Genomic DNA, 13,475 nt, shown 5'->3' with positions numbered 1-13,475 from the left:
AAGGGTATGTCACATTTAGGAAGGAGCTGAATATTGAAGGGTATGTCACATTTAGGAAGGAGCTGAATATTGAAGGGTATGTCACATTTAGGAAGGAGCTGAATATTGAAGGGTATGTCACATTTAGGAAGGAGCTGAATATTGAAGGGTATGTCACATTTAGGAAGGAGCTGAATATTGAAGGGTATGTCACATTTAGGAAGGAGCTGAATATTGAAGGGTATGTCACATTTAGGAAGGAGCTGAATATTGAAGGGTATGTCACATTTAGGAAGGAGCTGAATATTGAAGGGTATGTCACATTTAGGAAGGAGTTGAATATTGAAGGGTACGTCACATTTAGGAAGGAGCTGAATATTGAAGGGTATGTCACATTTCGGAAGGAGCTGAATGTTGAAGGGTATGTCACATTTAGGAAGGAGCTGAATATTGAAGGTTATGTCACATTTAGGAAGGAGCTGAATATTGAAGGGTATGTCACATTTAGGAAGGAGCTGAATATTGAAGGGTATGTCACATTTAGGAAGGAGCTGAATATTGAAGGGTATGTCACATTTAGGAAGGAGCTGAATATTGAAGGGTATGTCACATTTAGGAAGGAGCTGAATATTGAAGGGTATGTCACATTTAGGAAGGAGCTGAATATTGAAGGGTATGTCACATTTAGGAAGGAGCTGAATATTGAAGGGTATGTCACATTTAGGAAGGAGCTGAATATTGAAGGGTATGTCACATTTAGGAAGGAGCTGAATATTGAAGGGTATGTCACATTTAGGAAGGAGCTGAATATTGAAGGGTATGTCACATTTAGGAAGGAGCTGAATATTGAAGGGTATGTCACATTTAGGAAGGAGCTGAATATTGAAGGGTATGTCACATTTAGGAAGGAGCTGAATATTGAAGGGTATGTCACATTTAGGAAGGAGCTGAATATTGAAGGGTATGTCACATTTAGGAAGGAGCTGAATATTGAAGGGTATGTCACATTTAGGAAGGAGCTGAATATTGAAGGGTATGTCACATTTAGGAAGGAGCTGAATATTGAAGGGTATGTCACATTTAGGAAGGAGCTGAATATTGAAGGGTATGTCACATTTAGGAAGGAGCTGAATATTGAAGGGTATGTCACATTTAGGAAGGAGCTGAATATTGAAGGGTATGTCACATTTAGGAAGGAGCTGAATATTGAAGGGTATGTCACATTTAGGAAGGAGCTGAATATTGAAGGGTATGTCACATTTAGGAAGGAGCTGAATATTGAAGGGTATGTCACATTTAGGAAGGAGCTGAATATTGAAGGGTATGTCACATTTAGGAAGGAGCTGAATATTGAAGGGTATGTCACATTTAGGAAGGAGCTGAATATTGTAGGGTATGTCACATTTAGGAAGGAGCTGAATATTGAAGGGTATGTCACATTTAGGAAGGAGCTGAATATTGAAGGGAATGGCACATTTAGGAAGTAGCTGAATATTGAAGGTGTGTCACATTTAGGCAGGAGCTGAATATTGAAGGGTCTGTCACATTTAGGAAGGAGCTGAATATTGAAGGGTATGTCACATTTAGGAAGGAGCTGAATATTGAAGGGTATGTCACATTTAGGAAGGAGCTGAATATTGAAGGGTATGTCACATTTAGGAAGGAGCTGAATATTGAAGGGTATGTCACATTTAGGAAGGAGCTGAATGTTGAAGGGTACGTGACATTTAGGAAGGAGCTGAATATTGAAGGGTATGTCACATTTAGGAAGGAGCTGAATATTGAAGGGTATGTCACATTTAGGAAGGAGCTGAATATTGAAGGGTATGTCACATTTAGGAAGGAGCTGAATATTGAAGGGTATGTCACATTTAGGAAGGAGCTGAATATTGAAGGGTATGTCACATTTAGGAAGGAGCTGAATATTGAAGGGGATGTCACATTTAGGAAGGAGCTGAATATTGAAGGGTATGTCACATTTAGGAAGGAGCTGAATATTGAAGGGTATGTCACATTTAGGAAGGAGCTTAATATTAAAGTTATGTCACATTTAGGAAGGAGCTGAATATTGAAGGGTATGTCACATTTAGGAAGGAGCTGAATATTGAAGGGTATGTCACATTTAGGAAGGAGCTGAATATTGAAGGGTATGTCACATTTAGGAAGGAGCTGAATATTGAAGGGTATGTCACATTTAGGAAGGAGCTGAATATTGAAGGGTATGTCACATTTAGGAAGGAGCTGAATATTGAAGGGTATGTCACATTTAGGAAGGAGCTGAATATTGAAGGGTATGTCACATTTAGGAAGGAGCTGAATATTGAAGGTATGTCACATTTAGGAAGGAGCTGAATATTGAAGGGTATGTCACATTTAGGAAGGAGCTGAATATTGAAGGGTATGTCACATTTAGGAAGGAGCTGAATATTGAAGGGTATGTCACATTTAGGAAGGAGCTGAATATTGAAGGGTATGTCACATTTAGGAAGGAGCTGAATATTGAAGGGTATGTCACATTTAGGAAGGAGCTGAATATTGAAGGGTATGTCACATTTAGGAAGGAGCTGAATATTGAAGGGTATGTCACATTTAGGAAGGACCTGAATATTGAAGGATATGTCACATTTAGGAAGGAGCTGAATATTGAAGGGTATGTCACATTTAGGAAGGAGCTGAATATTGAAGGGTATGTCACATTTAGGAAGGAGCTGAATATTGAAGGGTATGTCACATTTAGGAAGGAGCTGAATATTGAAGGGTATGTCACATTTAGGAAGGAGCTGAATATTGAAGGGTATGTCACATTTAGGAAGGAGCTGAATATTGAAGGGTATGTCACATTTAGGAAGGAGCTGAATATTGAAGGGTATGTCACATTTAGGAAGGAGCTGAATATTGAAGGGTATGTCACATTTAGGAAGGAGCTGAATATTGAAGGGTATGTCACATTTAGGAAGGAGCTGAATATTGAAGGGTATGTCACATTTAGGAAGGAGCTGAATATTGAAGGGTATGTCACATTTAGGAAGGAGCTGAATATTGAAGGGTATGTCACATTTAGGAAGGAGCTGAATATTGAAGGGTATGTCACATTTAGGAAGGAGCTGAATATTGAAGGGTATGTCACATTTAGGAAGGAGCTGAATATTGAAGGGTATGTCACATTTAGGAAGGAGCTGAATATTGAAGGGTATGTCACATTTAGGAAGGAGCTGAATATTGAAGGGTATGTCACATTTAGGAAGGAGCTGAATATTGAAGGGTATGTCACATTTAGGAAGGAGCTGAATATTGAAGGGTATGTCACATTTAGGAAGGAGCTGAATATTGAAGGGTATGTCACATTTAGGAAGGAGCTGAATATTGAAGGGTATGTCACATTTAGGAAGGAGCTGAATATTGAAGGGTATGTCACATTTAGGAAGGAGCTGAATATTGAAGGGTATGTCACATTTAGGAAGGAGCTGAATATTGAAGGGTATGTCACATTTAGGAAGGAGCTGAATATTGAAGGGTATGTCACATTTAGGAAGGAGCTGAATATTGAAGGGTATGTCACATTTAGGAAGGAGCTGAATATTGAAGGGTATGTCACATTTAGGAAGGAGCTGAATATTGAAGGGTATGTCACATTTAGGAAGGAGCTGAATATTGAAGGGTATGTCACATTTAGGAAGGAGCTGAATATTGAAGGGTATGTCACATTTAGGAAGGAGCTGAATATTGAAGGGTATGTCACATTTAGGAAGGAGCTGAATATTGAAGGGTATGTCACATTTAGGAAGGAGCTGAATATTGAAGGGTATGTCACATTTAGGAAGGAGCTGAATATTGAAGGGTATGTCACATTTAGGAAGGAGCTGAATATTGAAGGGTATGTCACATTTAGGAAGGAGCTGAATATTGAAGGGTATGTCACATTTAGGAAGGAGCTGAATATTGAAGGGTATGTCACATTTAGGAAGGAGCTGAATATTGAAGGGTATGTCACATTTAGGAAGGAGCTGAATATTGAAAGTATGTCACATTTAGGAAGGAGCTGAATGTTGAAGGGTTTGTCACATTTAGGAAGGAGCTGAATATTGAAGCGTATGTCACATATAGGAAGGAGCTGAAAATTGGAGGGTATGTCACATTTAGGAAGGAGCTGAATATTGAAGGGTATGTCACATTTAGGAAGGAGCTGAATATTGAAGGGTATGTCACATTTAGGAAGGAGCTGAATATTGAAGGGTATGTCACATTTAGGAAGGAGCTGAATATTGAAGGGTATGTCACATTTAGGAAGGAGCTGAATATTGAAGGGTATGTCACATTTAGGAAGGAGCTGAATATTGAAGGGTATGTCACATTTAGGAAGGAGCTGAATATTGAAGGTATGTCACATTTAGGAAGGAGCTGAATATTGAAGGGTATGTCACATTTAGGAAGGAGCTGAATATTGAAGGGTATGTCACATTTAGGAAGGAGCTGAATATTGAAGGGTATGTCACATTTAGGAAGGAGCTGAATATTGAAGGGTATGTCACATTTAGGAAGGAGCTGAATATTGAAGGGTATGTCACATTTAGGAAGGAGCTGAATATTGAAGGGTATGTCACATTTAGGAAGGAGCTGAATATTGAAGGGTATGTCACATTTAGGAAGGAGCTGAATATTGAAGGGTATGTCACATTTAGGAAGGAGCTGAATATTGAAGGGTATGTCACATTTAGGAAGGAGCTGAATATTGAAGGGTATGTCACATTTAGGAAGGAGCTGAATATTGAAGGGTATGTCACATTTAGGAAGGAGCTGAATATTGAAGGGTATGTCACATTTAGGAAGGAGCTGAATATTGAAGGGTATGTCACATTTAGGAAGGAGCTGAATATTGAAGGGTATGTCACATTTAGGAAGGAGCTGAATATTGAAGGGTATGTCACATTTAGGAAGGAGCTGAATATTGAAGGGTATGTCACATTTAGGAAGGAGCTGAATATTGAAGGGTATGTCACATTTAGGAAGGAGCTGAATATTGAAGGGTATGTCACATTTAGGAAGGAGCTGAATATTGAAGGGTATGTCACATTTAGGAAGGAGCTGAATATTGAAGGGTATGTCACATTTAGGAAGGAGCTGAATATTGAAGGGTATGTCACATTTAGGAAGGAGCTGAATATTGAAGGGTATGTCACATTTAGGAAGGAGCTGAATATTGAAGGGTATGTCACATTTAGGAAGGAGCTGAATATTGAAGGGTATGTCACATTTAGGAAGGAGCTGAATATTGAAGGGTATGTCACATTTAGGAAGGAGCTGAATATTGAAGGGTATGTCACATTTAGGAAGGAGCTGAATATTGAAGGGTATGTCACATTTAGGAAGGAGCTGAATATTGAAGGGTATGTCACATTTAGGAAGGAGCTGAATATTGAAGGGTATGTCACATTTAGGAAGGAGCTGAATATTGAAGGGTATGTCACATTTAGGAAGGAGCTGAATATTGAAGGTATGTCACATTTAGGAAGGAGCTGAATATTGAAGGGTATGTCACATTTAGGAAGGAGCTGAATATTGAAGGGTATGTCACATTTAGGAAGGAGCTGAATATTGAAGGGTATGTCACATTTAGGAAGGAGCTGAATATTGAAGGGTATGTCACATTTAGGAAGGAGCTGAATATTGAAGGGTATGTCACATTTAGGAAGGAGCTGAATATTGAAGGGTATGTCACATTTAGGAAGGAGCTGAATATTGAAGGGTATGTCACATTTAGGAAGGAGCTGAATATTGAAGGGTATGTCACATTTAGGAAGGAGCTGAATATTGAAGGGTATGTCACATTTAGGAAGGAGCTGAATATTGAAGGGTATGTCACATTTAGGAAGGAGCTGAATATTGAAGGGTATGTCACATTTAGGAAGGAGCTGAATATTGAAGGGTATGTCACATTTAGGAAGGAGCTGAATATTGAAGGGTATGTCACATTTAGGAAGGAGCTGAATATTGAAGGGTATGTCACATTTAGGAAGGAGCTGAATATTGAAGGGTATGTCACATTTAGGAAGGAGCTGAATATTGAAGGGTATGTCACATTTAGGAAGGAGCTGAATATTGAAGGGTATGTCACATTTAGGAAGGAGCTGAATATTGAAGGGTATGTCACATTTAGGAAGGAGCTGAATATTGAAGGGTATGTCACATTTAGGAAGGAGCTGAATATTGAAGGGTATGTCACATTTAGGAAGGAGCTGAATATTGAAGGGTATGTCACATTTAGGAAGGAGCTGAATATTGAAGGGTATGTCACATTTAGGAAGGAGCTGAATATTGAAGGGTATGTCACATTTAGGAAGGAGCTGAATATTGAAGGGTATGTCACATTTAGGAAGGAGCTGAATATTGAAGGGTATGTCACATTTAGGAAGGAGCTGAATATTGAAGGGTATGTCACATTTAGGAAGGAGCTGAATATTGAAGGGTATGTCACATTTAGGAAGGAGCTGAATATTGAAGGGTATGTCACATTTAGGAAGGAGCTGAATATTGAAGGGTATGTCACATTTAGGAAGGAGCTGAATATTGAAGGGTATGTCACATTTAGGAAGGAGCTGAATATTGAAGGGTATGTCACATTTAGGAAGGAGCTGAATATTGAAGGGTATGTCACATTTAGGAAGGAGCTGAATATTGAAGGGTATGTCACATTTAGGAAGGAGCTGAATATTGAAGGGTATGTCACATTTAGGAAGGAGCTGAATATTGAAGGGTATGTCACATTTAGGAAGGAGCTGAATATTGAAGGGTATGTCACATTTAGGAAGGAGCTGAATATTGAAGGGTATGTCACATTTAGGAAGGAGCTGAATATTGAAGGGTATGTCACATTTAGGAAGGAGCTGAATATTGAAGGGTATGTCACATTTAGGAAGGAGCTGAATATTGAAGGGTATGTCACATTTAGGAAGGAGCTGAATGTTGAAGGGTACGTGACATTTAGGAAGGAGCTGAATATTGAAGGGTATGTCACATTTAGGAAGGAGCTGAATATTAAAGTTATGTCACATTTAGGAAGGAGCTGAATATTGAAGGGTATGTCACATTTAGGAAGGACCTGAATATTGAAGGTATGTCACATTTAGGAAGGAGCTGAATATTGAAGGGTATGTCACATTTAGGAAGGAGCTGAATATTGAAGGGTATGTCACATTTAGGAAGGAGCTGAATATTGAAGGGTATGTCACATTTAGGAAGGAGCTGAATATTGAAGGGTATGTCACATTTAGGAAGGAGCTGAATATTGAAGGGTATGTCACATTTAGGAAGGAGCTGAATATTGAAGGGTATGTCACATTTAGGAAGGAGCTGAATATTGAAGGGTATGTCACATTTAGGAAGGAGCTGAATATTGAAGGTATGTCACATTTAGGCAGGAGCTGAATATTGAAGGGTATGTCACATTTAGGAAGGAGCTGAATATTGAAGGGTATGTCACATTTAGGAAGGAGCTGAATATTGAAGGTATGTCACATTTAGGCAGGAGCTGAATATTGAAGGGTATGTCACATTTAGGAAGGAGCTGAATATTGAAGGGTATGTCACATATAGGAAGGAGCTGAATATTGAAGGTATGTCACATTAAGGCAGGAGCTGAATATTGAAGGGTATGTCACATTTAGCAAGGAGCTGAATATTGAAGGGTATGTCACATTTAGGAAGGAGCTGAATATTGAAGGGTATGTCACATTTAGGAAGGAGCTGAATATTGAAGGGTATGTCACATTTAGGAAGGAGCTGAATATTGAAGGGTATGTCACATTTAGGAAGGAGCTGAATATTGAAGGGTATGTCACATTTAGGAAGGAGCTGAATATTGAAGGGTATGTCACATTTAGGAAGGAGCTGAATATTGAAGGGTATGTCACATTTAGGAAGGAGCTGAATATTGAAGGGTATGTCACATTTAGGAAGGAGCTGAATATTGAAGGGTATGTCACATTTAGGAAGGAGCTGAATATTGAAGGGTATGTCACATTTAGGAAGGAGCTGAATATTGAAGGGTATGTCACATTTAGGAAGGAGCTGAATATTGAAGGGTATGTCACATTTAGGAAGGAGCTGAATATTGAAGGGTATGTCACATTTAGGAAGGAGCTGAATATTGAAGGGTATGTCACATTTAGGAAGGAGCTGAATATTGAAGGGTATGTCACATTTAGGAAGGAGCTGAATATTGAAGGGTATGTCACATTTAGGAAGGAGCTGAATATTGAAGGGTATGTCACATTTAGGAAGGAGCTGAATATTGAAGGGTATGTCACATTTAGGAAGGAGCTGAATATTGAAGGGTATGTCACATTTAGGAAGGAGCTGAATATTGAAGGGTATGTCACATTTAGGAAGGAGCTGAATATTGAAGGGTATGTCACATTTAGGAAGGAGCTGAATATTGAAGGGTATGTCACATTTAGGAAGGAGCTGAATATTGAAGGGTATGTCACATTTAGGAAGGAGCTGAATATTGAAGGGTATGTCACATTTAGGAAGGAGCTGAATATTGAAGGGTATGTCACATTTAGGAAGGAGCTGAATATTGAAGGGTATGTCACATTTAGGAAGGAGCTGAATATTGAAGGGTATGTCACATTTAGGAAGGAGCTGAATATTGAAGGGTATGTCACATTTAGGAAGGAGCTGAATATTGAAGGGTATGTCACATTTAGGAAGGAGCTGAATATTGAAGGGTATGTCACATTTAGGAAGGAGCTGAATATTGAAGGGTATGTCACATTTAGGAAGGAGCTGAATATTGAAGGGTATGTCACATTTAGGAAGGAGCTGAATATTGAAGGGTATGTCACATTTAGGAAGGAGCTGAATATTGAAGGGTATGTCACATTTAGGAAGGAGCTGAATATTGAAGGGTATGTCACATTTAGGAAGGAGCTGAATATTGAAGGGTATGTCACATTTAGGAAGGAGCTGAATATTGAAGGGTATGTCACATTTAGGAAGGAGCTGAATATTGAAGGGTATGTCACATTTAGGAAGGAGCTGAATATTGAAGGGTATGTCACATTTAGGAAGGAGCTGAATATTGAAGGGTATGTCACATTTAGGAAGGAGCTGAATATTGAAGGGTATGTCACATTTAGGAAGGAGCTGAATATTGAAGGGTATGTCACATTTAGGAAGGAGCTGAATATTGAAGGGTATGTCACATTTAGGAAGGAGCTGAATATTGAAGGGTATGTCACATTTAGGAAGGAGCTGAATATTGAAGGGTATGTCACATTTAGGAAGGAGCTGAATATTGAAGGGTATGTCACATTTAGGAAGGAGCTGAATATTGAAGGGTATGTCACATTTAGGAAGGAGCTGAATATTGAAGGGTATGTCACATTTAGGAAGGAGCTGAATATTGAAGGGTATGTCACATTTAGGAAGGAGCTGAATATTGAAGGGTATGTCACATTTAGGAAGGAGCTGAATATTGAAGGGTATGTCACATTTAGGAAGGAGCTGAATATTGAAGGGTATGTCACATTTAGGAAGGAGCTGAATATTGAAGGGTATGTCACATTTAGGAAGGAGCTGAATATTGAAGGTATGTCACATTTAGGAAGGAGCTGAATATTGAAGGGTATGTCACATTTTGGAAGGAGCTGAATATTGAAGGGTATGTCACATTTAGGAAGGAGCTGAATATTGAAGGGTATGTCACATTTAGGAAGGAGCGGAATATTGAAGGGTATGTCACATTTAGGAAGGAGCTGAATATTGAAGGGTATGTCACATTTAGGAAGGAGCTGAATATTGAAGGGTATGTCACATTTAGGAAGGAGCTGAATATTGAAGGGTATGTCACATTTAGGAAGGAGCTGAATATTGAAGGGTATGTCACATTTAGGAAGGAGCTGAATATTGAAGGGTATGTCACATTTAGGAAGGAGCTGAATATTGAAGGGTATGTCACATTTAGGAAGGAGCTGAATATTGAAGGGTATGTCACATTTAGGAAGGAGCTGAATATTGAAGGGTATGTCACATTTAGGAAGGAGCTGAATATTGAAGGGTATGTCACATTTAGGAAGGAGCTGAATATTGAAGGGTATGTCACATTTAGGAAGGAGCTGAATATTGAAGGGTATGTCACATTTAGGAAGGAGCTGAATATTGAAGGGTATGTCACATTTAGGAAGGAGCTGAATATTGAAGGGTATGTCACATTTAGGAAGGAGCTGAATATTGAAGGGTATGTCACATTTAGGAAGGAGCTGAATATTGAAGGGTATGTCACATTTAGGAAGGAGCTGAATATTGAAGGGTATGTCACATTTAGGAAGGAGCTGAATATTGAAGGGTATGTCACATTTAGGAAGGAGCTGAATATTGAAGGGTATGTCACATTTAGGAAGGAGCTGAATATTGAAGGGTATGTCACATTTAGGAAGGAGCTGAATATTGAAGGGTATGTCACATTTAGGAAGGAGCTGAATATTGAAGGGTATGTCACATTTAGGAAGGAGCTGAATATTGAAGGGTATGTCACATTTAGGAAGGAGCTGAATATTGAAGGGTATGTCACATTTAGGAAGGAGCTGAATATTGAAGGGTATGTCACATTTAGGAAGGAGCTGAATATTGAAGGGTATGTCACATTTAGGAAGGAGCTGAATATTGAAGGGTATGTCACATTTAGGAAGGAGCTGAATATTGAAGGGTATGTCACATTTAGGAAGGAGCTGAATATTGAAGGGTATGTCACATTTAGGAAGGAGCTGAATATTGAAGGGTATGTCACATTTAGGAAGGAGCTGAATATTGAAGGGTATGTCACATTTAGGAAGGAGCTGAATATTGAAGGGTATGTCACATTTAGGAAGGAGCTGAATATTGAAGGGTATGTCACATTTAGGAAGGAGCTGAATATTGAAGGGTATGTCACATTTAGGAAGGAGCTGAATATTGAAGGGTATGTCACATTTAGGAAGGAGCTGAATATTGAAGGGTATGTCACATTTAGGAAGGAGCTGAATATTGAAGGGTATGTCACATTTAGGAAGGAGCTGAATATTGAAGGGTATGTCACATTTAGGAAGGAGCTGAATATTGAAGGGTATGTCACATTTAGGAAGGAGCTGAATATTGAAGGGTATGTCACATTTAGGAAGGAGCTGAATATTGAAGGGTATGTCACATTTAGGAAGGAGCTGAATATTGAAGGGTATGTCACATTTAGGAAGGAGCTGAATATTGAAGGGTATGTCACATTTAGGAAGGAGCTGAATATTGAAGGGTATGTCACATTTAGGAAGGAGCTGAATATTGAAGGGTATGTCACATTTAGGAAGGAGCTGAATATTGAAGGGTATGTCACATTTAGGAAGGAGCTGAATATTGAAGGGTATGTCACATTTAGGAAGGAGCTGAATATTGAAGGGTATGTCACATTTAGGAAGGAGCTGAATATTGAAGGGTATGTCACATTTAGGAAGGAGCTGAATATTGAAGGGTATGTCACATTTAGGAAGGAGCTGAATATTGAAGGGTATGTCACATTTAGGAAGGAGCTGAATATTGAAGGGTATGTCACATTTAGGAAGGAGCTGAATATTGAAGGGTATGTCACATTTAGGAAGGAGCTGAATATTGAAGGGTATGTCACATTTAGGAAGGAGCTGAATATTGAAGGGTATGTCACATTTAGGAAGGAGCTGAATATTGAAGGGTATGTCACATTTAGGAAGGAGCTGAATATTGAAGGGTATGTCACATTTAGGAAGGAGCTGAATATTGAAGGGTATGTCACATTTAGGAAGGAGCTGAATATTGAAGGGTATGTCACATTTAGGAAGGAGCTGAATATTGAAGGGTATGTCACATTTAGGAAGGAGCTGAATATTGAAGGGTATGTCACATTTAGGAAGGAGCTGAATATTGAAGGGTATGTCACATTTAGGAAGGAGCTGAATATTGAAGGGTATGTCACATTTAGGAAGGAGCTGAATATTGAAGGGTATGTCACATTTAGGAAGGAGCTGAATATTGAAGGGTATGTCACATTTAGGAAGGAGCTGAATATTGAAGGGTATGTCACATTTAGGAAGGAGCTGAATATTGAAGGGTATGTCACATTTAGGAAGGAGCTGAATATTGAAGGGTATGTCACATTTAGGAAGGAGCTGAATATTGAAGGGTATGTCACATTTAGGAAGGAGCTGAATATTGAAGGGTATGTCACATTTAGGAAGGAGCTGAATATTGAAGGGTATGTCACATTTAGGAAGGAGCTGAATATTGAAGGGTATGTCACATTTAGGAAGGAGCTGAATATTGAAGGGTATGTCACATTTAGGAAGGAGCTGAATATTGAAGGGTATGTCACATTTAGGAAGGAGCTGAATATTGAAGGGAAGGGAATGTCTCATATTGAAGGGAGGTCACATTGAAGGAGCTGAATATTGAAGGGTATGCATTTGAAGGAGCTGAATATTGAAGGTATGTCACATTTAGGAAGGAGCTGAATATTGAAGGGTATGTCACATTTAGGAAGGAGCTGAATATTGAAGGGTATGTCACATTTAGGAAGGAGCTGAATATTGAGGGTATGTCACATTTAGGAAGGACCTGAATATTGAAGGGTATGTCACATTTAGGAAGGAGCTGAATGTTGAAGGGTATGTGACATTTAGGAAGGAGCTGAATATTGAAGGGTATGTCACATTTAGGAAGGAGCTGAATATTGAAGGCTATGTCACATTTAGGAAGGTGTTGAATATTGAAGGGTATGTCACATTTAGGAAGGAGCTGAATATTGAAGGGTATGTCACATTTAGGAAGGAGCTGAATATTGAAGGGTATGTCACATTTAGGAAGGAGCTGAATATTGAAGGGTATGTCACATTTAGGAAGGAGCTGAATATTGAAGGGTATGTCACATTTAGGAAGGAGCTGAATATTGAAGGGTATGTCACATTTAGGAAGGAGCTGAATATTGAAGGGTATGTCACATTTAGGAAGGAGCTGAATATTGAAGGGTATGTCACATTTAGGAAGGAGCTGAATATTGAAGGGTATGTCACATTTAGGAAGGAGCTGAATATTGAAGGGTATGTCACATTTAGGAAGGAGCTGAATATTGAAGGGTATGTCACATTTAGGAAGGAGCTGAATATTGAAGGGTATGTCACATTTAGGAAGGAGCTGAATATTGAAGGGTATGTCACATTTAGGAAGGAGCTGAATATTGAAGGGTATGTCACATTTAGGAAGGAGCTGAATATTGAAGGGTATGTCACATTTAGGAAGGAGCTGAATATTGAAGGGTATGTCACATTTAGGAAGGAGCTGAATATTGAAGGGTATGTCACATTTAGGAAGGAGCTGAATATTGAAGGGTATGTCACATTTAGGAAGGAGCTGAATATTGAAGGGTATGTCACATTTAGGAAGGAGCTGAATATTGAAGGGTATGTCACATTTAGGAAGGAGCTGAATATTGAAGGGTATGT

Source organism: Carcharodon carcharias, unplaced genomic scaffold (genome assembly GCF_017639515.1).
Source record: "Carcharodon carcharias isolate sCarCar2 unplaced genomic scaffold, sCarCar2.pri scaffold_761_ctg1, whole genome shotgun sequence".
In the NCBI taxonomy this organism is placed as follows: domain Eukaryota; kingdom Metazoa; phylum Chordata; class Chondrichthyes; order Lamniformes; family Lamnidae; genus Carcharodon; species Carcharodon carcharias.
This window is presented reverse-complemented; position numbering follows the sequence as displayed.